This window comes from Ictidomys tridecemlineatus, chromosome 7, assembly GCF_052094955.1.
Source record: "Ictidomys tridecemlineatus isolate mIctTri1 chromosome 7, mIctTri1.hap1, whole genome shotgun sequence".
NCBI lineage: Eukaryota > Metazoa > Chordata > Mammalia > Rodentia > Sciuridae > Ictidomys > Ictidomys tridecemlineatus.
The window spans coordinates 197076062-197101965 of NC_135483.1; the positions used below are offsets into that span (position 1 = coordinate 197076062).

The window sequence follows — 25904 nt, forward strand, 5'->3', positions numbered from 1 at the left end:
GGACCTGGACTTGGCCCACCGGTTCCCACGAGCCCCGACTCCTGCCGACCGCTGATCCATCACCACCTCTGGGTGTGGCCTTGTTTTACAAGATGGGGTCAAAGGGACCGACTTACAGACGAGGGAAGCGGTGGGAGAAGGAGAGCGCGTGGGAACTGAAGGAGAGGGCGTGCTGGGCAGGGGCGGGTTCCTGGGAAGCCAGGAGGAGGTGGCCGCCTCGTGATGCAGAGGGAGGCTGGGCCTGTCCTGGAGACGCTGAGTGGAGTGTGCTGGGGCGGCGGGCGGTGGTGAGGGTTCTGTTCCCGGCGCTCTGGTTGCTCTGGTGGAGAGAGTCCTAGGTCAGCTTGGGACGAGGAAGGGGGAAATCGTCCCTGAGGAGAGGGCCCGAGGGGTGGAGGGCGGCTGCAGAGGCTGGGTGGTGAGGAGCTCTTCCTATCTGGTCGAGGCTGAAGGCCACAGTTTGCACCTGGCTAGACTGGCTGCAGGCACCAGGGACAAGAGGTTCTGGGAGGCTGGTGGTCAGGGGGGACAGGAGGCCTGTGAAGAGCTGGCTGAATGAGGAAGGGTCCTCTGGCAGCCTGGCTGCTACCTCTTAGGTCTTCAGGAGCATGTCTTTCTGCCCTGACGCTGACCACCCCTGGACATCACAGCAGAACCGGGTGGCACTGCCACTCTGCAGGAAGTGAGGGCTGGCCTCCGTTTCCCCAGCTGGGGAGCAGAGATTCTGAGGAACCAGGACCTGCTCAAATCACTGCTGGCCAAGGGCTTTGTCTTCAAAACATGCGCCCAGGACAACCTCTGGCCACTAGACACGTTCTCCAAAGAATCCCTTGAGTTGTTGTTATTGTTTTTTGAGGGGGAGGGTAGCATTTTGTGTTTTCCTAAAAGCCATGTTCCACCCGTGTTCTGTGGCACTGTTTCAGAGCCAGGTCTATTTTTTAGAAAGCATTTGGCACTCTGAAGTGTTACATGTGGCTTAGCGAAAACAGCAATATGTGGAGATTCAAAAGATGTCACTCCACATTAGGTACCAAACGTGACCAGCCTTAATTCCCCTCTAACACAAACACTGAGTCTGTGGTGCTGGCGGCGGGGCCAGCTCTGTGGAGCAGTCCTGCCTCTCCTGCGGGACTCGGAGGAGCCTCTAATGTCCCTTGGCCGTGGGATGAGGTGGACTTCCTGAGCACAGCCGTGTGCGGACAGAACTCCTGGGGAAAGAGCTTCTGCTTCCTCTGTCTCCGCCCACCTGACGTGTGCTCTGGTAGCCACAGTGGTACCCTGCTGGCTTCCTTGACTCAGCTTGTGGTCTCATGGGATCCTGTGACAGTCCAGGGGAGAGAAGTGCCATGGCCACTCCCTGCAGATGAATCAGTCCAGGTTCCAGGGATGAAGTGGAGGAGGCTGGAGCGGCACAAGGGGTCTTCTTCTAGGGTCCGTGCATGGGGGTGCGATGGGCTGCACCGTGACCCTAGGAGAGCTCTCCATCATGACCCTCGGTACCTGGCCCAGGCCAGGGCTAGACCAGTGCCACCGGCGAGGGTGGTGGGTAAGGATGGCTCGCAGGGTCCGGGGCTGGGGCCAGCTCAGAGGGCTCTGCTGGAAGCCGTGTTGGAAACTGTGGGAAGAAGTGCCTGTCACTCTAGGCGGACCCTGTGGCTCTCTGACCACATAAACACCGCGGGGCCAGGTGTAGAGCCTCGCCGGTGGACGGGCAGCAGCTGCGTCCAGGCAGAGGCTCCAAAAAGCAGTCAGTGAGGACCCTGCCTCTGGAAGCCAACCAATCAGTGAGCCCCACCCTGCTGGAAGCTGGCCAATCAATGAGAGCCCTGCCCTCTAGGAGCCAGCCAATCAGTGAGCCCCACCCTCTGGGAACCAATCAAACCGTCTCATTTTCCTAACTGTGAGGCTGCAGCCGGGTCGACCTGACCTCCCGGCTCGGGAGGCCGCCAGCGCTCCTTGGCTAAGCAGGCGGACTTTCCAGTGCTCGCCCCTGACCCTGAGCCGGGCGTTCCCTGGGCAGATCTGTTCCATGTTGAGGCCCCTCCTCGGGCAGGACAGGGAGAGGCTCCGCAGAAAGGGCTCCAGCCCTTGGCCAGGAGAAGGGGAGAGTCCAGGATGGAGGACAGAGGGCCTGGCTCCTGACCTCATGGGGGCTCTTCTCTGTGGACATTTAATGAGCAGGGTCCTGCTGGCCCCGCCCCTTTCCCCTGCTGGCCCAGCACAGGGGATCACCATGGCTGGACCGTGGAGAAAGTTTGGGGGGTGGAAGGAAAGCACAGGAGGGCAGTTCTGCTCTCTGTCCAGAGGGAGGTGGGGACGGGGAGGGCAGCCTGGTCCTCTGACGAGCAGCAGGGGAATTCTGAAGGACACGGCAGCCCCGGTTCTGTGAGAGGTGGTCCAGTTGAAAAGCCGAGCGGCTGTCCTTTTGCTCCCTCAGGCCTGCAGCGGCTGAGCTGCGACACTCACCTAAAGGCAGTGGCTCGAGCCTTCCCTTCCAGCCACCTCGGACACCTCCCAGTTCTCGGGTTTTGATGGAGGATCAAGTCTCCAGTTGCTAAGAGGGCTTGGAGCTTTCCATCTGAATCCTCATGGCCCCCATGGAATCATCTGGAATCTGGTGGGAATCCATGCCAGCCGAGGAGGGACAAATAGTGTTTTGGACCAGAGCTCCTGGCTCCCTGGGCGAGTGACGGAGCAGATCAGCAGCAGAGCCTCGAGGACGGAGCGTGGGGTTAGCCTTGTGATCCTGATGGCGTTTCCTTTACTTGGGCAGAGAGTGGGGGACTCGGCTTTCCGTCCTCGGGGATGGGGATGTGAGGTTGTTGGGATGTGAGACCTGCTTTTAAATGCTTCTACTTCCGTCTTTGGCAGACCACCTCGCTGGGGGCTGGACAAAGATCCTGGGGTGGCCTGGGCAGGTTCCTGGAAGGCGTGGCCGGGCGCGGCGCATCCCTGGGGATGCGTGGGTGTGGGTGGGGGACTTCTGCTTGCTTCCCCCGCCCCCCCAGGCTCCAGCTGGGCTTTGCAGCAGCAGGCTCCTGACTGGCGAATCCAGGAGACAAGAGGAGGGCGGCGACGGCTGAGCAGGAGCCAGAAAACTGGCCTTTTCAGCTTTATCTTAACTTGCCAGAAAACACTCCCTCCTCGCGGAGCTCTGCCGAGAGCGAGAGCGGAGACAGACGCTTGCTGCAGGGTAGCAGCTCTTCTGCACTGGGCAGGACGCACGCTGCAGTTTCCCGTCTGTCACGAGGCCTCTGAGAACAGCACCCTGCGGGAGGGAGCTGTCTTGGCCTTCCCTGCTGTCCAGAGGCTTGGCGCCTCCCCCACCCCCGGCTCAGGGCCAGGCCTTGGCTTGAGGACAGCCCTGCGGAACATGACCAGAGGACCCAGGCACCCGGTCACAAGAAGCCCCTCAGGGCATGCCCTGCCTCCAGGGAACTGCCTGGGGGCTCCTCTGGTGAAGGAGCCCTGACACCCAAGGACAGGCAGCGTCCCCCTGTGGGCAGCATGGCCATGAGAGGACGAGGAGGAAGACTGACTCCAAGGTGAATGCTGGCACTCCGCCTCTGCCCCCCCTCCCTCCCCTGCAGGAATGACGGGGAGGACCCCCTAAGGGACACATTTCATGGCTCCCCCAGGACTTGGCATGGCCCTGCTGTGCTCCTCACTGTGCCTGGGGACGGCTCAGGCTGAGTCACAGATGTGGGTGGCTGCTGGGCAGTGGTGGGCACAAGTACCCTGGGGGGCCCATGAACTCACCTTGTGTCAGAGAGGGAGGTGTGGAGGCCCTTGGCTTCAGTCACTGCCATCTCCAAGGTCCATCACAGTTGGACTTGAGGCCACTCTTCTTTGCAGGAGGGGCCTCTGGGGATTGTATTCAGGGGCACTCGACCACTGAGCCACACCCCAGCCCTGTTTGGTATTTTAATTAGAGACAGGGTGTCACTGAGTTGCTCAGCACCTTGCTCTTGCTGAGGCTGGCTCTGAACTCCTGGTCCTCCTGCCTCAGCCTCCCGAGACCAGGTGTGCGACACTCTGTCTGCTTGAAAGCACTTTGAAATGTTTATAATCAAGTGCACGTCGCCAAACTAGCCATGGGGGGCATCTGCTCGGTGCCACCGGGTGTCCACGTCCTGTGCAGCGGCCACCTCTTCAGGTTCCAGAGCTGTCTCATCATTCCCAAAGACCCCCCACACGAGGCCAACAGGGTCCACTGGGACTTCCCTCTCCACCCCTCAGGCCCACAGAATGGCCACCATGGTGGTCAGGAGTGAGGGTGGGGCCGGGATGAGCCTGGCTCCTCAGGGTGCTGTTCTTGCCCCCTCCTGTCCAATCAGGGTGAAGGGAGGGGTGGAAGCTAGGGTGGCTCTCCTGTGTCCTTTGATTTGCCCCCATAGGGGTCAGTGTGGGGCAGGCTGGGAGAGCACTCTGTGCCCTCCAGGTGGGGTGCCCGGCCCAGGGCAGCACGCCCCATGGCCTCCTCTGCCCCGTTCCCTGGTGTGTGCCCGCCCTCCGTGGCACATGCCCACTGGCCAGCTGAGTCTTCTATCTGGTGGGCCCTCGGGTGCCACCAGGCCTGACTGAGGCCACAGGTCTGCACCGGCCTTGTCCCTGCATGGCCACTCCCACGGATGGGAACGCCACTTCCTTCCTGGCAGCTGTGGCCACGCGAGGGAGCAAGCCAGTGCCTGCGTGTCCTGACCAGCTGCCTGGTGATCCGCACCGGCCTCTGTGGGAGCTGGGTTCAGGAGGCTCAGCCAGGTGGCTGGCCTGCCCTGGGTCCAGGTTGGTCAGAGCTGCAAGGGGGTGGCTGAGGTGGCCCCTGGTGGACGCTCCCCACTGGCCCAGTGCCACATGCTGCCTGACACCAGCCTGTGCTGGACCTCCCGGGGGCTCCCGGCCCCGGGTGGCTCTCTCCAGCTGGCGCCCTGTGTTGGTGGCTGCTTCTGCTTCATTCATCCTGGTGCCCTCCCTGTGGCATGCTCAGCCACAGGGCGCAGGACACACCCTTGCCACCCGGCCGAGGGGGTTCCCAGAGACTCCTGGTGCCCATGGCCGTGCTTGCTGGGAGCAGCACCAGGCTCGCCAACCTGCGAGAAAAACAGCTTTCTGCTTCTACAAATGCGTGTCCTGCTTTTGTCCTTTCCTGGTGACCCAGTTCTGCGTTTCTCATGGTGGCCTCTGCTCATGGGACAACACTGCAGGAGGAGCCCATGGTGGCTGGAGACCCTTCTGGGAGTCTGCAGAGGCAGCGTCACAGCGGTGGCCCTGCAGAGGGCCCTGGTCCCCCCAGTGCCAACTCTGGTGTGAACACTGCCCCATGGCCAATGCGAGGGGAGGCAGAGCAAGGACCCTGTGCTGTATCTCTGCAGCTCGTCTCTCCAGGCACCACCCACCACCTGTGAGAGCGCATTGCTAGGGAGTTGGTGTGACTGTCCCCAAAAGAGCTCTTCTGACCACAGGAAGCAGGACAGAGACAGGGGTACTTGGAGGGTCACTGTGGGAGCCTCTGGGGCCCAAGACCCTCAGGCTGAGACAGCCCACCAGCCCCTGCACCCACTGTGCATGCTCACCTACAAAAGGCCATCAATTCTGGCTTCTTTTGGCCTCTAAGAACTATTAATAGTAATAATTATTAACAAGACTTGGGGATCTGCCAGGTTTAACAATATCACCTCACTGAACGCGTTAGCGCTGCTGACTGCTGTCACTAAGAGCCCTCAGAGAAGGCCCTGCAGGAGGGACGGTGTGGCCCCGGCCTGGCAGAGGAGAACACCGAGTGCAGAGATGCCGGCCGGCCCCAGGGCCCAGCTTCCCCTGCGCCCCGCACTCCACCACCGGCTGGCTGTGGGCTGGCTTTCTCAACCCCACTCAGTGTCCCACGGGGAGGGTGACGGAGCCTGCAGATAGCCCTGGAGAATGACTTTGGTCAGGGGAGGGGTGTCCTGATGGCTGGTGTGCAGGGTCACTGTGAGCTAGCTTTGGCATGAGGGGCGTGAGGTCAGGCAGGGGACGTGATGGCCAAGTTTGCTCCAGAGACCTCCACCGTGAGTCTTACTCGAGTGTAGTCCTGCCACCACGGGGCAGAGACAGAGTGGTCTTCATGTCCAGCCCCACCCCCCAGTAGACTGAGAATGGGGGGGCTCCCAGGAACCTCAGTGCCTTTGCAGGCTCCGTGTCCCTGGTGCTGTTCCCTGTGGGCCAGTGCCCCCTGGATGGTCCTCCCATCTCTACCTGTGCATGAATGTCCCCCAGCCCCTGGTCTTGGCATCGGAAGGAAAGCCTGGGCTGGGACCACTCTTTGGGAGGCCCGTCCCCACACTTGTCCTGGCTCCTCTGCCCAGGCTCTGCCATTCCCAGGCTCTGATGGCATTAGGAAGGTCTTTACAGATGTGGTGACGTCATGGATTTCTGGACAAGGTCGTGCTGGGTCTGGTGGTCCTGAACCAGTGACAGACAGCCGAGAGGCGCAGGGAAAGCAGCCGCAGGACGACCGCAGAGTGACCTTCACAGGCTGGGCACTGCCTGGGACTGCCCACGCTGGGGAGAGATGGGCAAGTCCCCTGGGATTCCCAAGGGACTGGCCCACCAGGCCGTGCGCCTCAGGCTGCCAGCCTTGGAGACTGGGGGAGTCTGTGCCCGATGCTGAGCCACGCTGTGTGGGGACGGCCCTGAGACCCACAGCTTCCCACCAGACCGCCCCAGGCGGGAGCTGTGACCCTGGCATCCGTCACAGTCCTAAGTGGCATCAGGAGGCCTGGGGACATGAGGGCGGAGGGCAGTGCGTCTGTCCCTCCCGCCTCAGCAGCTGGCCCAGGTGAGAGAGGCCCTGCCAGGTGGCACCCAGCAGCAGAGCCGCTCAGGGCAGTTGAAGATCGGGGGAGGCTTTGGGGGAGGGCAGGGACACCCCCCTGTGAGGAGGACATGCGGCTCAGAAGAGGGTGACAGCTGCCTCTCTGCCCTTGGCAGCCGCAGTAGACCCTCTGCCTGAGCTGGACGCCCTGGCCTTCGGGAGACTCTGGTCCATCCGGCCAGCTCCAGGGCCAGCCTGCAAGGCTAGGAGTTAAAGGGCCGAGAACACGGCTCCAGCTGCCGCCTCTGGAGACACGGAGGGAGCTGGCGGGTGGCGGGTGCGCCCTGGACTGCAGCAGGATGAAGCCCTGCTCTCCCTCCGCCCCCCTCCCCGCCCTCCCCACCGGCTCCCCCACTGCCCCCCCTCCTGGGCACAAGCTCTGCAGGTGCCTGGGGAGGAGAGAAGGAGCGTCCCAGGCCACCCAAGGAGAGGTCCTCTGACCAGCGTCTGGCTGTGAGGTCAGGGGTCTCCAGCACGGGCCACGGGGCCATGTCCCAGGCTGGATGCTCTCTGTTTCTCTCCCAGCTCTGGGAACTCAGGACAGGTCGGGGACAAGGGGCAGGAGAGCCCTGCTCCTCGGCCTGGGTGGCAGCGCGGAGGGAGCTGGGCAGCTGAGCTGGGGTCAGATCAAAGCCTAAGGTCCCAAATATGTACTTCTGGAAAAACTATGGAGCAGCTTCTCTTTTTAAATATTTATTTTTAGTTGTAGTTGGACGCAATGCCTTTACTTGTTTTTATGTGGTGCTGAGGATCGAACCCTGGGCCTCGCGCTTGCTAGGCGAGCAAAACGCTCCCACTGAGCCACAACCCCAGCCCTAAAGCAATTTGTTAAAAGACATTCATTTGTATTTTTAAAAGGAGGTTTATTTGACAAACGTGTGAAATATGACAGAAGAGTCGTGTGGCCACTGTACACAGTTGGGCAACATCGACACGCACACTGCAGCACGAGCCCTCGGGCAGGCCAGCGGTCTCGTGGCTGGAGCAGACGTGAGCACGTGGACCGGGCTCAGGAAGACACACGTCAACAAGGGAAGGGGGACCTCCCGTCGCTGAGTCAGAACCTGCTCACCAGCTTTGAGCTTTGACCCACGTCCCCTGAGCCAGCCCGAGGCCCTGAGTCTTCGGATGAGACAATTGGAAGCCCCAGCAGGAGAGCAGCACAGACATCCTCACCCAGAGAGCTGGGGTCCTGAGAAGTTTCATTTTCAGTTCTGCAGAGGTGCAGGAAGGACCCCTCCATGGACCCAGGGAGCGCCTGGGTTTTCAGGCACGTGGCCAGCGCCATGACGGTGCCCTTCCACGACGTCACACCCCAGGAGCGAAGCAGACCCAGCAAGAGCCCCGGCGGGTTCCTACTCCTCCCGGGGGAAGTGGTGTGGGAGCCGAGCACCAGCACAGCAAGTGGTACAAAGCCATGCTCACGACTTAGAATGGCCAGGAAAGAAAACCCAAGAAAAGATCAAAGAAGGAGAGAGAACCCCAGACTACAAAACACACTGGCACGTGGGAAAGGGGGTGGCAGACACGAGGCCACCTCCCAGGCTCCCGCGGCCCAGAGCCCCTGCCCCTCGCAGGGCCCACCCCTCGCTCGACAGAAAGCGCACAGGCCCTCCTGGGCTCGGCTTCCTGCTGCTCTAGCTTTTTTTTTTTTTTTTAAAGAAGTTGTGGATTTGGGTTTTCAGGGCTTCAACATCCAGATTTTAATCTCTGGGGTTGTGATTTTGGAGATGTTAGACTTCAAGGATTCAGAACCCTCAGGATTTCGGCAGGGCATCATGGTGTTCAGAGTGTCTTTGGGGTAATGCTCTGCACTGCTCCAGCCCTCAGACCTGAGATTTGGGGAAGGAGGGAGCCCTGAGGCCAGATGCCCCAGGCAGCTGTGGCAGGTGGGGTCCCCGCTCACAGAGGGCCCAGCTGTGGGGACCAGTGGAATCCCTTCGGTTCCTGGCCCTGCCCTGCGCACCTTCTGCAGCCCGAGGCCTGCAGCGCCCACACTGGCCCATGGCGGTCTCCAGAAGCTGGAGATCTGCCCTTCCAGCCTGTGTGATTGGGAATCTCATAGAAGACGTCCTGGGGCGAGACCCGCCCTCCTGTGTGTGGTCTGGACAGCACAGACTGGCACCCGCCACGTGGTCTCCGACACACACCCGCCCCAGGCCCTGCCTCAGTAATTCTGCGTGCCAGAGTGACAGGATAACACTGGTAATCTGGTCATTTCCCCAAACTTCCCACTCTGCGTCTTTATTAGCAGGTGCTAAATTGCCCCTCCAGCGGCTGAATCGTAACAATTAACTCCATTAACGTCCCAACAGCTGTAATTTTTGAGGAAATGAAAAACATTAATAACTACTACCAAAAGCTCAAAAACAAAGGCACACAGAAAGCACAGCATCCCCGGAGCTGAAATTAGGAAGGGGGGTGAGCATCCTGGGGCTCAGACAGGCCAGGCCCCGGGTGGGAGGGCCGCCCTCGCCTGGAGGCTGGGCCGCCCTGGGGGATGGCCAGGGGCTGGTGTCAGGCACGTCCAGGATTGTTCAGGATTGGTGCTCCATTGAGGGGCCTGGCTGCAACAGCCACACACCTCCCCAACCCCAGGGAGCCAACGGAGCGGGGGAGCGCGGACCCCTGCCTTGGTGCGCCGCTGCCGAGTCCTTCTGACCTTTACTTTTATTTTGGGAATGTGATCAACATGTCTGATGTAGGCACACATGCATGTGTACACACAGGCTCAGGCACACGTGTGTGCACCCTCAGATGCACACGGCCCTGTGGGCACGCAGGCCACACCCACCCACCCTCTGTTGAGGACCACAGGATGGGGAGACAGAGAGGCGGAGGTGGGAGGTGGAATCAGTGCCCTGAGCTGAGTCTCTGAGCCGGGATGGAGCTGGGAACCCGCTCTGAGGGGGTGGCCGTGGGGGGGCTGGGACTTGGAGGGCAGGGGCCACTGCTGCAGGACACCCCCTGGGTAAGCTCCCTCCTGCTTCACCTTCCTCGCTTCCTCCCACCGCTTCCTCCCGGGCCTGCAGCGGCCCCTGGCAGCAGAGCCGCCCCGGCCTGGCCCTGGCCCCTCCCTGCCGCTGGGTGGCTCCTGGCCTGCCCAGTCCCTGACTGCTTCCCGGGTTCTTCCCTGGACGAGTGCTCCTGAGCGCGGGGTCCAGGCTGTGAGCTGCCCTGTCCTGGCTGCTCTGCGGAGGCAGGACCAGGGGCCTGAACCTGTCCTCACGCCCACATGTTTACCAAAGAGCCCTGCCCGGGCCAGCTCCCAGTCGCCCCGAGTCTCCGTTCATGCTAAATTGGAAGAGGACTTGATTAGCAATTCATTTCCCTTCTGTTTGTGTGTTCTCTTGAAATGTGATTCCCTACGAGTTCTTTTGTGTCCCCGGTCTGGGGTCTGCTGTTGAGCAGGGATGACAGAGGGAGTCGTGGGTGGCCCCTCTCTCTGTGTGGACACGTGGGTCTTGTCCACCGCTGCCTGGGCCACAGCTCTCAGACGCACAGGAGCGGGAGGCTTCCTCGGGCACCCGGCCCTGCACTGCCAACAGGCTCCTCCATCACCGGCTGCCCCAGAGGCGTTCCTGACCCAGGTCCAGGAGGCTCAGGCCTGGTCCCCTCTGTGGGCTGCAGTGGACAGGGCCCCTCTGGTCTCTGACCTCTGCAGGCTGGACCACCAGCAGGGCTCCAAACCTAGGCCACTTTGTAGACTTGGCCAACCGAGCGCCAACCGTCTGTCCATGCTCCTGGGCCCGTGAGCTCAGGACAGCAGACCGTGGCACCTGCTGCAAGGGGTGCCCTGGGTCGGTGCAGTGATCTCTCCTCCCAGCACAGGCATCTCCAGGGGCCACATTCGGGAGCTCAGCCTACCTTTGGTGCCTCGCGAGGGAGTGGCCGAGCACGCGGGTGAGCGCGCCCTTGTGTGCTGTGTGCGTGTGGCTTGTGCGTGTGTGCAGATGTGTGCAGCGGGACTCTTCAGCTCTGAGAGCAGCCCTCGGTGAGGACGGCCGACGGTCCAGGCTGGCTCCTGGGGCTGCTGCCTCCTGCTTCAGACTTGGGGTGGGGCGCGGCAGCGCCTCCAGCATTGGGGGTGAGTGAGCTGCTGGCCTCACTCTGCAAAGCTGGACGAGGCCTCAGGAGCTCTGCCCGGCTGCCCTGGCTGGACTCCCTGACGGGCCTTCCCCCCTGTGCTCAGACACCAAGCCCAGGGTGCCATCGGGGGTGCGGCCACTGCTCCAGGAACCCCTGGCCTGGGTGTGCTGGCCCTCCAGGTCCTGCGCGTCACCTGGGGCTGTTTGCATCTGCAGGGCCTCAGAAGGGGGCACTGAATCTGTATGTGTGGTGACAGAGTCGTGGCCTCTGTGGTGGCAGAGTCGTGGCCTCTGTGGTGGCAGAGTCGTGGCCTCTGTGGTGGTGGAGCCGAGGTCTCTGTGGTGGTGGAGCCGTGGCAGCAGTCAGTGAGCCACGCCTAGTGCCCACCAGATGCCCAGCTGGCTGCACAGCTGGGCCTCCTCAGCCTGGTGCTGCTGTGGGGCTTCAGGTCCACGCCGTGCCCCTGGGGAGAGTGGCTTCATGCTGGTAGGTTCGTCTCCTCAGGGGTGCGCTCAGCAGTCATTAGCCCAAATCTGGTAGACAGTAGGCACTCATTAATGCTCCTTTTGTTTTCTTTCCAAGAAAGCAGAAGATGCACAGAACCAGGCCCGCCCTCCTCTGTGCCTGTGTATTTGGAACGTCCTTTCTGCCTGAGGGTGACGCGGGACCTGGCAGTCGGCACAGAGCTGGTGAAGCGCCAGGACACAAGCCCGTGTTTCAGAGACACCCAGGCAGGAGAGTGGCCTCCTCCGGCCCCAGAGCTCCCGGGGTGCCCGAGAAGATTCACCTGCAGAGACCCAGGAGGCCTGGGGGCGGTGGCACTGGGGCCTTGGCCAGGCAGCTCCCGGTGAAGCTGAGGCCGTGGACACGGCAGGGGACCTGTGTGCTCCTGTGAAGGGCAGCGGGTGCCCCTCCTCCCCTGTACCCCGTGCACCAGGGGGGCATTCCCCAGTCTGCGGGAGGGGGCAGGAGCGGGTGCTGGCTGGGCTGGGGTCCCGGGCTCAGCCCACCGGGCCTGAGGCTGCTCTGACCGGGGGCAGGTCCTTTGCAGACCTGGTTAAGGATCTGGGGAGGAGTCCCTCCTAGACGGGGGGCCCTAGGTCCAGTGGCTGGTGTCCTGGAGCCCCAGGGCTGGAGGAGGCAGGACCCTGGGGGAACAGGCAGCCGCGTAGGCCTCCAGGGCTGTGAGTGGACCCTGGGTCCAAAGGCCCCTGCTTGTGGGGATGGTCTGCGGCAGCCCAGAGCTCGTGCAGCTGGGGTCCATAAGCTGGGCAGGGGAAGCCTGGGCGGGCGGTGGGCGAGCGGTTGTGAGTGTGGTTTCATCCAGGTGCAGGTGGGTGGGCGAGCGCTCCTGCCCAGAGCCACACGCTTACAGCAGACCCTCGGGGGCACAGATTGGGCTCGAGATCAACTCCCAGGAGAGCATCATGTTGGAAGGACAGTCAACTGTGCAGAAAACCACCAAGATGGGGTGATCCGCCGTTCACATGCAGGAGGAGAAGGTTCCCTATATGAGCAGTGAGTGTGGTGCGGAGCTCGCCATGCTCTGGGGACATGGCAGTACAGCACAGTGACAAAGAGTGGGGTTGCCGGATTTAGTGTGGGTTTCATCACTCAATGCTGTGTGACCTCGACTTAGTTAACCTCTCTGTGCCTTATGGGCACTGTCTGCAGAGAGCTTGTTGGGAGGAGGAGAAGTTGTCAGCAGGTGAGGAGCGACACATCACTCCCCACAGTCAGAAAATGTCAACAAATGTGGTGGTCACTATTAGAGAACAGAAGCAAGAATCAAAGGCATAATGGAAGAACATCCCCAAACGGCAGAGACCCTCGCACGAGGCTGGATCAGTGCACTCAGAGAGAGAGGAAGACATCCCCAGCTGGAGAGGAAACGCTGGCCTGTGTTAGAGAATCAGAGCCAAGTTGGGTGTGTCTACACAGGGAAGGCCACGGTGGGGACCGCAGAGCTGACGGGGTGGCCGCGCCCGGTGTGGGGGCAGTGGAGCAAGCCCCGGGGCATGGCCTGACCCAGGAATCCCCGTCCTGGTGTGTCCTGCTGGGCTGGCACCGGGAGGCTGCTCAGGGCCTTGGTGCAGAGGGCAGGCGGCCAGCACTGCCCCGCTTCCTGTGGCTGGACTGCACCTGGGAGTTGGGACGCGGCAGGCGGTGGCCGTGCGGCTCTGCAGAGTCCAGGAAGGCCCAGTCCCCAGCTCGCAGTGCTGGCCGTGAGCTGAGCTGGGTCCAGGTCCCTTGTCTGTCCCCCCTCACGCTGCCTGCCTATGCCTGACTCCTGAGCTAGCCGGAGACGGAGGCCCTCTGGGTGCCGCTGTGGGGTGTCGGGGCCCAGAGCCGCCCTGGTAACCAGGCAACGCTGGGGAGTTTTAAGCTGGTTTGATTACCCAGAAAAAACAAGCCCCCTTTGGTCCCACCTCTCCATCTTGGCAGGGAACATCTGCTGTTGCCAGGCAACAGCCGCTGCGCATCGCTGGGGGCAGGAGCCGGCCCTGCTCCGTTGCCGGATGCTGCCTCGCACACGCCTCCCGGCCCAGGAGTCGCTGGCCCGTGACCGAGCATGCTGGTGGCTGGACCTGGGCCAGGAGCAGAGGCCACGGCCCCTCCTCCCCACACTGCGTGAGCCCAACAACGCTCACAGCTCAGCCTCCCCAGACGTCCCGGGAAACCGCTCTGAATCCCGCGTATCTCTCTGACCTCTCAGACCACTTTGGCCTTCACCTCCACGTGGTGCCGTGGCTCACTGACTGGACGTGGCCTCGGAGGACAGGCCGTGGGGAGCACCAGCGGCACCCAGACATCTTTACCAAAAGCCCCTTCTTTGCTTTAGCACTAGACCCTGGTGTGTGTGTGCACGTGTGAACATGGGTGTGTGTGCATGTGAACATGGGTGTGTGTGCACGGGGACGTGGGTGTGTGTGCATGTAAACGTGGGTGTGTGTGCACGTGAACATGGGTGTGTGTGCACGTGGATGTGGGTGTGTGTGCACGTGTGAACATGGGTGTGTGTACATGTGAACGTGGGTGTGTGTGCACGTGAACATGGGTGTGTGTGCATGTGGACATGGGTGTGTGCGTGTGAACATGGGTGTGTGTGTGTGTGTGAGAGAGAGCCTTTGCACAGGAAGCAGGTCGAGGGGGAGCTGGGCTGGACCTCCCCCCACCCAGGCCCCAGCCTCCTCTCTCCCAGCCTGGAGGCCCTCCTAGAGGCAGCTTGGAAACCCTTGTCTGGGTCACCTGGTCTCACATGGGGACAGTGGCCGCAGACAGGGAAGGAGCCTCCTGGCACTCTGCAGAGGAGCTGGCGAGCTTCAGTGCCAGCTGAGTCCTGGGGTGGGGGGCACGGCTCTCTCAGGGGCACGGGAGCCAGCCCTGGCTGGGAACCCTCCCTTGGAGACCACAATTCCTTCCGGGTGGGGGGGGGGCCTGGTGAGCTCGGGACCAGGAGCGGTTGACGGGAGGCCTCTGTCTGTGGAGGGGAGACGCCTCCTCCACTAAGGGTTGAAAGGGCCTTGTCCCCTGGAAGCCACGCTGCATTCGGCTGCCCTAGTGCCTTTGCGAGTGCCATGCCTCAGCCTGGCAGCCCCTGCATGCCACCTAGGCAGCTCACCGTGTCCTTGGCACTGCTGAGGTCTCCTGGATGGGAGGTGTGGGCCCCACTCCCTGTGGCTTTCTCAGCGGCCCCCACAGCACCAGGTCGCATCAGGTGCGGTGAAGTGTCTGTCTCCTCGGCACTTCTGGAATGATCTACGGCGCTCCGTCATCGGGCTTTCTCATCCCTACGGGGAGTCGGGCCAGAGCTGCACTGGTAACCAGGCAGCAGCAGGTTAGGTCACTGCTTCTGCCTACTATGGCGTTAGGGCGCAGCGGAGCGTGTCCCGAGGTGGTCCTGGGGAGACCCAGGTGGCTCTCAGCAGACGTGGCGCCCAGCCCTCTCTGGCCAAGCCAGGGAGTGGGACGGCCGGGGCGCCTGGTGCGCTCGGGTGCCCTGGCCCCCGCTGTCTGACCCCCAGCCTGAGCAGCCACAGCTGCGGGGAGCCTGCCTTGGCCCTCCGGCCTCCACCCACACCTGTGCACTGGACCCCCTCCTTGTCCTCCACCGGAATCTGGCGGAAGTCCACGTCCTTCGCTCCCTGCCGAGCCCCTTCTCCAGGCGGAGCCCTCCCTGGATCTCTCCAGAGGTGCCCGACCTTGTCTCAGGGCGCAAGGTGCGCATCTGCCCTGCTCTCTGCCGCTGCCCAAGGGAGCCCCAGTGGGCCCCACGCTTTGGGTGGCAGAGGGGATCAGCCAGGGCTCTTGCTCCCCATGCAGCCCCTTCTTCCAGGACGGTCAGTCACCTGGGCAGTGGTCCAGTGCAAGGCGAGCCTGGCCGGGGAGGCCCGAGGAAGCTGTTCGGAGGCCGCCCTCTACGCTGTCCACGTGCCCTCAGTCATGCCAGGACTGTCCTCAGCCTCCTGGGTGAGATGCAGCCATGCTGCAGGAAGAGCATCAGGTTTCGTCCAGAGAGCGGCCTCGCTGTGGACGTGAGCGGCACACAGCCGCGCACAAGTTCCCGCCATTGCTGGTTTGATGTCCCCCTCAGAGGGGGACGGTGGGGAAGTGACTTCAGAGTATGGCCAGGGAAGCAAACTCATCTGCCCAGACGCAGCCATAAAATGCTGTGTCAAGGTCCTGCAGATGAGACGGCTTCTCTGCACTGCCCAGAGTGACCGCTGTCTGCCAACACCACCCCGACTGGCCGCAGGAGCCCTTCCTACCCCTCCCCTGCACCTTCACACCTCCCCTTAGGCAGGACCCTCTTCGCTTCAGGGGCTCCTGGCCCCAGAAGGACCTGACTGGCCCCTGCAGCCTGCAGAGGTCCCTCCTACCTTGCCACCTGCTGGGTGCCCTAGGGCGGCCTGGTGCAGGCCGCTGCCCCTCGCTCTGTTGACAGACCTGCCCCCTTGTGCTTGCTCATCCCCCTCCAGGGCACTCTGAGCCTTGCACACGGAGCGCCCAGCACCCCTGGGTCTGCCCACACTGTCCCTCTGCCTGCAGTGCCCGGGAGCACCTCGGCCAACAGCGAGAGCTGGCTCTGTGGGAAGACACCCCCCCCACGTCCTTTGCTCATTCAACAAGTGCTCACCACGCCTGCTGAGTGGGTGCTGAGTGGGGTGCTGCTCGGGCTGGGGAGCCGGTGTCCCTGCTCGTCCTGCCTCCCCACAGCCGAGGACGGCAGCTCCTGAGGCTGTCACTGCAGGACCGAGGCCAGCTCTGCCATGGGGAGCCTTGGCGGTGACCCTGGGGAGCAGCAGTGGGGCAGGTGGGGGGCTGGAGGGAGCACGGGGAGACGTGCTCTTTGAGCAGAGTGACCCGGCCATCCACACATGGGTGTGCGAGACTCTGCTGCCTGCCTCCCCTCTCAGGGAGCAGAGGTTTCTACAGAGGAGGAAATGTGGGGGCAGCAGGGCCGCTCACCTCTGCGGAAAGCAGGGTGGCACACGTGACATCTCTGCAGGTCTCGGGCCTGGGTGCTGGTTGCAGTGCCCCGTGGGCAGGGCTGGGACAGCACCTGTGCAGCACAGCCATGGGCGGCTGCGGGCTCTGCTGACCTGGCTCTGCTGACCTGGCTCTGCTGACCTGGCTCTTTGTGCTATGAGTGCTGCGTATTCTCCCTGGAAAAGGGGAATTGCAGGGTGGGCTCGAGACAAATGAGGGGCCACCGGAAGGCCCAAGAGAGCACGTGACGCCTTGGGCAGCAGCAGTGGCAGCGGCCCTGCGGATGTCCACCCAGACACGCTCTGGTGCCAGGCCCTCATTCAAACACCCTGAGGGGGCAGGGTGCTGTGCCCACGGGGCAGGGAGGAAACTGAGGCTCAGGTGTGTAACTCGCCCGGGGGCACAGACGGTGAGGGAGGGTTGGAAGCTGGCAGCAGGCAGGCGCCTGAGCCCATCGCGCACACTGCAGAGGGACATGTGTTCCAGAGAGGAAGGACGGGGTGTGTGAGAGGCCACACTGTTCAGAGGACGGTTGGCCAGGCATCGTGCTGGAAGGGGAAGTCCTGGTCTTTGGCTTGGAGGGTAAAGGTGGTCATCTGCAAAGGGGAGACCCCGCCAGGTCCCCTGGGCAGCATGGTCCCTGGGCAGTGTGGTCCCTGGGCAGCGTGGTCCCGGGGCAGTGTGGTCCCGGGGCAACATGGTCCCTGGGCAGTGTGGTCCCTGGGCAGCGTGGTCCCGGGGTAGCATGGTCCCTGGGCAGCGTGGTCCTGGGGCAGCACGGTCCCTGTGTAGCATGGTCCCTGGGCAGTGTGGTCCTGGGGCAGCATGGTCCCTGGGCAGCATGGTCCCTGGGCAGCGTGGTCCCTGGGCAGTGTGGTCCTGGGGCAGCATGGTCCCTGTGTAGCATGGTCCCTGGGCAGTGTGGTCCTGGGGCAGCATGGTCCCTGGGCAGCATGGTCCCTGGGCAGTGTGGTCCCTGGGCAGCGTGGTCCTGGGGCAGCGTGGTCCCGGGGCAACATGGTCCCTGGGCAGTGTGGTCCCTGGGCAGCGTGGTCCTGGGGCAGCATGGTCCCTGGGCAGCGTGGTCCCTGGGCAGCGTGGTCCTGGGACAGCGTGGTCCCTGGGCAGTGTGGTCCCTGGGCAGCGTGGTCCTGGGGCAGCGTGGTCCCTGGGCAGTGTGGTCCCTGGGCAGTGTGACCCCTGGTAGCATGGTCCCTGGGCAGCATGGTCCCTGTGCAGCATGATCCCTGGGCAGCGTGGTCCTGGGGCAGCATGGTCCCTGGACACTGTGGCGGTGCTCTGTGGATCCCGGAATCCCCTATGTCCATGTCTCTCCTGACACAGGAAGACCCTGCTCCACTCTGGCGTCTCAGCCTCTTGTTTGCCTGCAGGACACCATGAGTAGCACCCGCCATGTTGTAATGAGCTTCTGGAGTAACTGAAGCTGAGCTGCCCGGTGGTCACTGCCCTCCCTGGGGCTTTGGCTTCCACAAGAGCAAGGTCAAGCCTTGGGACTCTGCAGCACATGCTGGTGGGACACTGTGAGGTGGGGTCCTTGGGGGAGCATCGCCTGACCCCCACCTGCAATCCTCCTCTTCCGCCTGCTGCTGTGGGCTTGGTAGTGAGGCCTGGGGCACTTCCGAGGTCCACAGGGACACAGGCTGGCCAGGGAGCAGGCCTCCACAGCACTCTGGCTGCGTCCCCATAGGCTGGAGCCCTGGGGTCAGAGCCGTCCTGACCCGGGTCCTGCCCAAGGGCCCACCTCTGCTCTGCTGCGCCAGAGACCACGCCTTCAGCACGAGCTGTGGGCGCCAGTCCACCCCAGAGCTGCCGTTTTGCTGGATTTCCAGCCTCTAGCCTTCAACCTGAGAGGGAGCCCCGTTGGTGTGGACTTGCTGCGGCATCCTCAGGAGGTGAGTTCGATCCCACGGCCTGGAACCCGGAGACACCACTCGCACGTCTCTTGCTGCTGAGAGTGACTCTGCCTACTTTCCTTCCCATTCCCACGCTGCCAGGTGCAGCTGGGGCTGCCCCAGAGGCTCACGTGAGTCAGCGCAGGGGAGCTCAGGGTGGACGCTGGCCAGGGAGAGCCCTAACCCGGGCAGCGCGTCGGCCCCTGGTGGCGACTGACTAGGTGCTGACTGTGGGTGTGCCTGTGGGTGTCCATCTTGTCCTGGTTGAGGAGAGCGTCCCTCTGCCTCCTGACCACGTCCGGAGCTGCTTCCCTGCTCCACACTGCGCCTCGGTGCTCTCCTCACCTGGGCCCCAGGGCGGGGACCTCTGAAGCTGCAAGCCCAGTGAAGTCCCCTCCTCCAGCTGCTTTCGTCAGTTCTTTGGGTTCAGAAGCAAAAAACCCCAACACGTGCAGCCTCAAAAAGGGACCCAGAGGGCCACCAGCCCTGTACCCCTGCCCCCAAAGGCACCCTCCTGAGTAACTGTGGTGCAATATCATGACAGGAAACGGCCATCCATAAGGCCACTACTGGCTGCCGCCACCAGCATCACGCACCGTGCTGGTGTGCATCAGCCCCGAGCAGCAGCCTCACACACCCAGAGGCCACTGAGCGAGCACCCAGGGGCCTCCTGCTGCCCTCTGCCTTGGCCACCCTCCCCCTGCACCACCTGTGACCACTGGGCTCTCCTCCACCTCCGTGGCTACTGCTTAGGAACTGCCCACTGCCTGGTCATCCTCATGCCCCCTGAGGTCACCCAACCTTCTGTGACAATGGTTTGTCCTGATTGTGGCTGAGCAGGAGCCCACAGTGGGGGACAAGGGGCTGGACCCCTCACCTGCAGAAGGGCATGGAGACTGCAGCCTGGAGCCCCCTGGCCAGGATGGTGTGGACGCTGCCTGTGGGTCTCTGAACCTCGACTTCCTCTCCCTCTCTGGGGTGGACGCTCAGGGTGCGGCCCCCCGTGGTGGGGACAGGTTCAGTTGGGGAGAATTTTGATGTCTTCCTGGTGAACTGAAAGGTAATGGCATGCATCAGAGACTCCTTTCTCATAATAATCCAGCTCTCAAATATAAGGAACAGTAAAGTGGAAGTTTAAAATATTAATATCTTTTCGTAAATGCTTGCATCTATGATCCTGGGCTGACAATTTTAATGACTTTTTATCTGCAAAAGTCTTCACCCTTTTTTGCACAGCAGAGAGCTGAATCGAAATGAAAAACGGAACCGGACAGTTTTTACACTGCCAAGTTCTATCAGCCTCCGTTTTCTGCGGCTGCGGATACATTTTAATCATCTTTACGTCTCATCCACCCTTGATTTCTTTTTGTTCTGAAGTTTCCACGCCATGTCATTCCCTGCCTCATTTTAAATTGCTTACATATTTAAAGTCTGGCTCCTTCCTCTCTGTCTCAGAAGCACACACACCTACGGTCTATTTTTACCCCTCAGAATTTAGAATAAAATTGGAACTCGGCATCTAGACCTCATTTAGAGGCCGCCCTCCCCCTGCACGGTCCAGGGGGCCCGGGCTGTGTGACTTTGTCGGCTGCCCTCCCTGGGCGTGAGGCTCAGTGCTGTCCTCCTGTCCACCCCTGTCAGGGGAGCTCGTGGTCACCGTGGTCTGTGGATGCTTCTCAGTGCGTTTTCCTCTCCTCCTTGACAGCTTCCTCCTCGGTCCCTGCCTGGGGGGGCTTGGTCATACTCTGCTGTTGTTCTGAGGCTTCAGAGCCTGGGACAAGCTGGACAGGCCAGGGACCAGCTCCCACATGACCGCCCCCGAGGGTGGTGGCCTTACCATCGGACTAACACGGAGCCCGATGGGAGGGGTGGATCCTCTCTGACTTCGGCGTCACACCCGACAGGATGACACGGAGACCACTGGGAACATCTGCCACCTTCCAGGAATGTGCAGGGCTGGGTTACGTGAAGGAGGGACATAGTGGGAGCTTCCCAGTGGGGTCCTTGCACCGGGGGACAGGCCCTTTGAAGTTCCCTTCACATCCCATGGTCTCCAGCCTGGGTTTGGCTTTGGACAGTTCAGCCTCTGGCCATCTGGCGCCAGTGTGCCTCATGAGAGAGTCCTGGGGTGAGGGAGAGTGTCCGGCCCTGCTCTTGGGGCCCCACTGACTTGCTGGGCCTGAGACGGGGGCTCTGGGCTGCTGGCTCTCTTTCATCCCTGCACGTCTGGTTTCCGGGTTCGTGGGTCTCCCCCATGTGCAGACGCAGTGGCTGCAGGTGGAGGTGATCTGGGGCAGGATGAAGCTGAGGTCCTGGGGCTGGACCTGGAGGCCGGCAGTGGTGCCTGCTGGTGCAGACGGGGAGCATGGGGCTGGGCGCTGTGGAAACCAGCTCGGGCGGCCGTCTGCAGAAGGGAAGACTTGCTGCCTCTCAGTTAAAGCGGGCTGGGTTTTGGAATATAAATGGATAATAGGTTTATCTCTGATGAATGAGTTTTGACGGGCATGAATAATTGCTGCCTAGGAAATGAATTTTAAGTTCCTTTATACCTCCTGGCAAATCCCACTGATTTAGGATGCGGGAAAATTTAGAGACAATTGTGTGCTTCGAAAATCACCTGGGTCAGCACGTGGCCAGAAGCCAGGCACTGAGGGCTGAGCCTGGCCTCCCCGGGACTCTCGGGTGGTTTCAGTTAGTAACTGTTATTCCTGCTCTGAGTACGGCTCTCGACAGCAGCTCAGTGGGTCAAGAGAGCCCAACCACAGCGACCTGAGCCCTTCGTCCCGTTTAGGAAAGGAAGCCTTCTCCTGGTGCCCAGGAGGACCTGCGTGGGCCGCGCCAGGCTGGACTTGACGTCCGCAGGAGCCCTACCTGCAGAATCACAGGGCGGCTCCTTCCCTGGGTCTGAGTGCACATTTGGAAACGTGGCTACCCATCTGTGATAGGGTGCCTTTATTCTGTGGCAATCAGACCTTCTTGTTTGGAGAGCTGGGAAGAAGGACGAAGGAGCAGCTCTCAGCAGGGCAGCCCACGCGGCCACTGGGTAGTATACAAACTGATCCTGCCAAGTGAGCCCAAGGCCAAAGGGCTCAGAGCCAGGGGCCAGGGCATGTAGCCTCCATATGGCCAGACGTGCATGGAGAAGAGGCCCTACTGGGGGTCCTGAGACCTCCCACACCCCCTGCAGCGGCGGCCCCTGCCTCCCAGACCTGCTGTTTCTGTGTGTGAGGCACCTGCAGCCACAGCCCCTCATCCTGGTCTTTTCTCAGTATTTGCTGCTGAGGTTTGACTCAGGCTGTGTGTGGCAGTCACCGCTCTTCTCTGTAGAATGGGAACAATAGCACTCACCTGCAGGGCCTGGTGGGTTGGCTCAGGCCAGGGTGGGTGAGAACAGGGGGCAGACACACAGACCCGCAAGAGAGCTCGGGACTCACGTTCCCAGTCCCGAAGGGCCTGGATTCACACCTCAGCACTAGGGGTTTGGAGCTCAGCCAGACCCTTCATGCTGAACGGTGCATCAGCAGGTTTGGAGCAGGCCCTTCCAGCATCCGGGAGGACTTGGGAGATCCCCTGGGATGCCCAGACCAGGCAGGGTGTCCAGAGCCATCTGCACTGTCCCCTCCTGCTGCTCCCTGGCCAGGAAGACTGCTGCACCCTGGTGTGACCCGAGTGGATTTTTGCTCCCACCCTGGACCCTTGGTAAGAAAGCCCAGAAGGAGTTAAGGAGGGTCTGGCCGACCTCAAGGTCCTGGGGGACACTGGCCAGTGACCCTGAGGGTGGTGAGGAGCCTGGCAGGGAGCAGGTCAGCTCTACCAGGTCCTCTGGTTCTCACGTAGCAGGTCCACACATTCAGTCCCCTCCACAGCAGGCCTGCGCTCCCACGTGTCCAGGGGGAATATTGTTCATTATCTTCCCTCTCAATTTAATCAATCCACATTCCGTAATGAACCTTGAAATTTCGATTAAACACATCATGACTAATCAGCAAGAGCCAGTGGTGGCTGCGGCTCTCGCAGCCCTGGGGCGGTTGGCGGTGCCAGGCTGTGCCCACCCCTCCTGGGAAGGAAGGGCTCAGGAACGCGCCTATCTTCCCTTCCCGGGAAAGTCGGGAGTGGCCACGGCGGGTGCCATGCCTGGCTGGCCCAGGCTGCGGGGCTTGTGAGTCCGTCTTGCCTCGGTGCCCTTGGTGGCTGCCTGGTGGCTCAGCAGAGGTGCCAGGGCTGAGCAGAGGACTCTGCCATGAGAGGAAGCCACAGCCTCATGGAGGCAGGTGTGCGGCCATGCAGGGCAGCGTGGGAGTCAGTTATGGCTTGGATTTGAAATGTCCCCAAAGGCCACATGCAAAAGGAGTCATCACCAGCCTGTGGTGCTGTTGGGAGGGGGTGCCACCTCCAGGAGGGGCCTACCAGAGGAAGCGAGGTCACTGGGCCTGCCCTGACGGGGGGTTGCGCCCTGGCCTCTCCCTTGTCCTTCTTTCTCAGTGGCCACGGCCAGCAGCCTTGCTCCCCCAGGTGCTCCTGGCCTGAGGTTCTGCTGGCCACGGGCCCAGAGCCATGGAACCTATGAACCAGGGCCCAGTAAGCCTTTCCTCCTGGCGTCTCCGAGCTGGCCGAGGCTGGACCGCAGGACACTCGGTCCCTCAGCTCCCGACAAGGGCACCGTGACTCCAACAGCTGGGTTCCTGGGAATCTCCTGCCGAGTGGAGAGGACACCAAGCCAGAGCCCCGCTGTGCAGGGGGCGGCTCTCGGGGACCCTGCTGGCTCCACCGTCATTTCCCGGCCTCTTGCCCTCCCCACCCCTCCTGCTGCGCCTCTGCCCAAGCCCTCCACCCCCGGCCCCTGCTGAAGCCCCCGCCCCAGGAGGAGCTGACTGCCCTACCTGCTGTAGCCGGAACTCCTGACCACGAGGCCCAGGTGGCCCCCGGCTGCCTCCTGGCCCCCGGCCCCTCCCCCGGCCCCCTCCCCAGGTTCAAGTGCGCTCACCTCACCTCTTCTTGCTGGGTGCTGAGCTTCCACGGCCCCTTCCCACCTCCTGTCTGGAATCTGGGGGCTGCTGTAGGTCTGTGCTGCCTTCCCAGCAGCGGCTCTGCTCAGGGCCACTGGCCATCGGTCTCTCTCAGGAAGACCCTCCAGAGCTGCTACCCCTTGCTCCTCGGACACCACCTGCCCGTGGACATAGTCCTTCTCACTGAGTGCGCTCCTGGGTTGGGCCTGGGAGACTCCTGCTCCCTCCCAGAGTGGACACTGTCCAGCCTAGCCCCTGTCTGGGCACCACCTTCTCCAAGGAGGGCCGATTCCTGCATTCGAGGTCCTGACCTGCCAAAGCTCTGGGTTCGACACGTGGCCCTGGGAGGGGGCTGTGGCTGGGGCACAGGGGAGCACCTGGGGCCGGGCTGGAGCCTGGTTCTGGCTCCTGAGCGTGGGAGCTGAAGGAGAGCGCTGAGGGTGGTGCCTGAGGTCCCCAGGACCATTGGCGTCACCCCTGCGGCCATGGCCATGCTGTCCATGCACCTGCCCCTTCTCAGAGATGGACCTCGGCCATATGGAGCCTGGGCGGCGCTGGGCACTTTACCTCCACCTCCCGGCTGCAGTGACCAGGGACCTGTGAGGGATCTTGGCGACCCTGCATCCTTGCCTCTGTGCAGGACACTCTGTGGTGGACTCGTGCTCGGGAGCTCCAGAGGGATCAGGCTGGACGCCCCTGCGCCCCCGTCTGCGGGTGCCCCAGCCTGTTCCCAGCCCCCTCCTCAGGTGTTCCCAAGAGCTCTGCCTCCGTGGGTGTCTCCCTAGGAACCTGCTTGGGCTCTGCCGCTGAGGATGCCATGAGGACCTTTTGCTGTGCCCTGTGTCCTACAGAGGCTGAGCCTCGAGCCGAGGGGCTGCGTCCCACAGGGCAGCTGCGGAGCTGGGACAAGCCCGTTGCCACAGCAGAGCAGCACCAGTGACCAAGGGGTGGCTGTGCCCATGTGCGACAGTCGTATCCACAAAAGTAGGGACGGCCCGGCCGCCTTTAAACCTGTGGCCAGGTGTGACTCCCTGGGGGGGCTCTGCTTTTTATTGAAGCGTCACGAGTTCCTCCACCACCAGTCAAGGGGTAGGAAAAGCTGGAGTGACCCCACTCAGCTTCTCGGCTCCTGCCCCGTCCTCCACACTGTCCCCTCAGTGCTCACTGCATGTCACCTAGAGCCCGAGAGGTGACCAGTGTCCCTGCTCACACACCAGAGGAGAGGTCAGGGCAGCGTGACCGCCCGACCCACATCCTTGGCCTGTCTGGTCTGGGCTTGGCCTTCAGGCATGCCTATCTGTCCATGCAGGACGCGAGGCCCACAGAAGCAGGCAGGCCCACACAGGAGTCGGGCCCGGCCAGGCCGCCAGCCTCCGTCGGGGTTTCAGTCCCACGGGAGACCTCAGCTGTGCAGAGCGCCAGGCCCCTGGTAGGGGGACAGCCCGGCTGAGCCCTGCTGACGCGCTTGTTGGGCCAGGGCTGCCCCGGGGGCGTGTTCGGCTGGGGCAGGACAGGACAGTGTAGGCTGTAAGGAGCAGGTCCCAGCACTGTCCAGTGTGTGGGGACTGGGGCCTTGTGAGAGGCCCCTGGGTCTCTGAGGATTTTCCTAAGGGGGAGAGAAGCAGGGCTGAGCCTGGCGCCCACCTGCCCACGGCCAGGGGCGCACCTAGGCCCCCTCCTCAGGGGACAGCCGCCCTCCGGGTCAGGCCAGGCGGGCAGACAGGCGCTGCCGTTTCAGGTCATTTCGGCAGGACTGCCGTACCAGAGGGCGGGCGCCTGCGCCTCCTCCTCCATCACGTTCCCAGGAGGAGGTTGGGGAGGCAGGAAGGGCCTGGTCCCCGAGGGTGACCTGCAGACTCTGGTCCCCTGGGAGGGAAGTGGGAGGAGACCTGGAGGTGAGGCAGGGCCTGGCACCGGTGAGGGGAGTCCAGAGAGCACCCACAGGCCCTCTCTCTGCCACCAGACCTGGGGGCAGGCCTGGGCTCGGTCACCTGCTGGTACCGGGGTTGGGAGCTGAAACCCTCGGAGGAAAGGGGTCCCTGACTCTGAGCCAGGCCTCGGCAGGCAGGCCCCTCCGGGGCTCTGGGGAGAAGTGGCGTCCTGGCCACTTCCAGCGTCCAGAAGCACCACGAGCCTTGGCTGCAGCCCTCTCCCAGCAGCCAGCACTGGGAGGGGCTGGAGCCACGGGCCTGCAGCTCTGGCGAAGGCTCTGCCCTCGACGAGGCGGGTTCAGAGGTGGCGCTCTGGGGAAGTGACAGGTCGCGCGGGTGCGGCCTCCTCCCTGGGTCTACCCTCTGATGGCCGGGTAGACTCCCGGGAGGGACTCGGAGGGGGAAGCCGGTCACTGGGACACGCCCAGAGGCCCCTCTGGCAGAGCTGAGCGGTTTCCTCCATGGAGCCCCACGGAGGTTCCTACCTGGGGACGGCCACCCATGGACAGCAGCCACCGAACCCGTGAGCCAGTCAATCTGTCCTCCTTCAGGTGCTCTTGCCAGTGTTCTGCTCTCAGTGACAAAAGGCTGACGGACACAATGTCTTTGCGTCCCTCCCTCT

At 62.6% G+C, this 25904-nt stretch overlaps 1 long non-coding RNA gene across 4 annotated transcripts; it reads left to right on the forward strand.

Moving 5' to 3' along the window:
• The first annotated feature begins 233 nt into the window (after nucleotides 1-233).
• Nucleotides 234-19487, forward strand: LOC120883752 (uncharacterized). 4 transcript variants are annotated; one of them, XR_013424462.1, is made up of 3 exons: nucleotides 234-11428; nucleotides 11525-15162; nucleotides 15266-19487. It is a non-coding gene; the product is annotated as an uncharacterized LOC120883752 (long non-coding RNA). The 4 variants fall into 4 exon arrangements; XR_013424460.1 differs by having other exon boundaries at nucleotides 234-6817; nucleotides 6970-11428; nucleotides 11525-19487; XR_013424461.1 differs by having other exon boundaries at nucleotides 236-11428; nucleotides 11525-18345; nucleotides 18448-19487.
• Nucleotides 19488-25904: the final 6417 nt, after the last annotated feature.